The sequence below is a fragment of the Mus caroli genome, chromosome X, assembly GCF_900094665.2.
Source record: "Mus caroli chromosome X, CAROLI_EIJ_v1.1, whole genome shotgun sequence".
NCBI classification, from domain to species: Eukaryota; Metazoa; Chordata; class Mammalia; order Rodentia; family Muridae; genus Mus; species Mus caroli.
In genome coordinates, this window is record NC_034589.1 from 44,413,524 (window position 1) to 44,414,375 (window position 852).

Below are 852 nucleotides of genomic sequence, written 5' to 3' on the forward strand. Positions count from 1 at the left end.
GGTGCTTTTCTGACCGGAAGAGGCTTGTTGGCCCTTGTCTTCTTAGAATAGAAGTTTGAGATAAGTGATTCTAATTTCTCAGCGAAGAGAGCCTCTCTATCTCACTCCAATAATACAGTGGTTTCCTAGGGTTGGCAGCCTGGGGATTTCACAAAAGGCTGAAAATCTGTATAGTTGATAATTAAAGTCCATGGCCACCTGATCTAAAGTTTTCTTTGGCCTTTTGGAACTTTCATGCCACTCCACCACCCCCCCCTTTACAAGGAAATTCTTATTTTAAAAATCTTGACAGTTCACAAGAATTGCTCATTTCCCTCTCATCTCCATAAAGGAACACCTACTATTCCAAAGTATAGAGAAGAGGCAAACTTGGTGCTTTGGTTTTTCTTAAATGAAGCAAATGTTTGTTGTTATACTTTGCAAGCAGCACATGCTGCAGGACACTGAGTATGGAGTATGGTGGTATATATCTGTAATCCCAACACTCAGCAAGTTCAAGGCCATCCTTAACAATACAGCAAGTTCAAGGCCAGCCTGAGCTATATGACAATTTTTCTAATATATAGCTATGTCTATATTTTTATGTATATTATATATATTATTATATTATATATGTCTAATATATATTATTATAAATAGGTTAGATATATATCATATATGTAATATATGTATGTATGTATATATATAGTATATATATAATATATATACCTGGCATGATGAATCACAGTTTAATCTCAGTACTTAGGAGGCAGAGGCAGGTAAATCTCTGTGAGTTCCAGGTATTCAGCCTGGTCTATATACTTCTTATTGAGTTCCAGGCCCATCAGATTTTCATATTGAGATCCTTTCTCT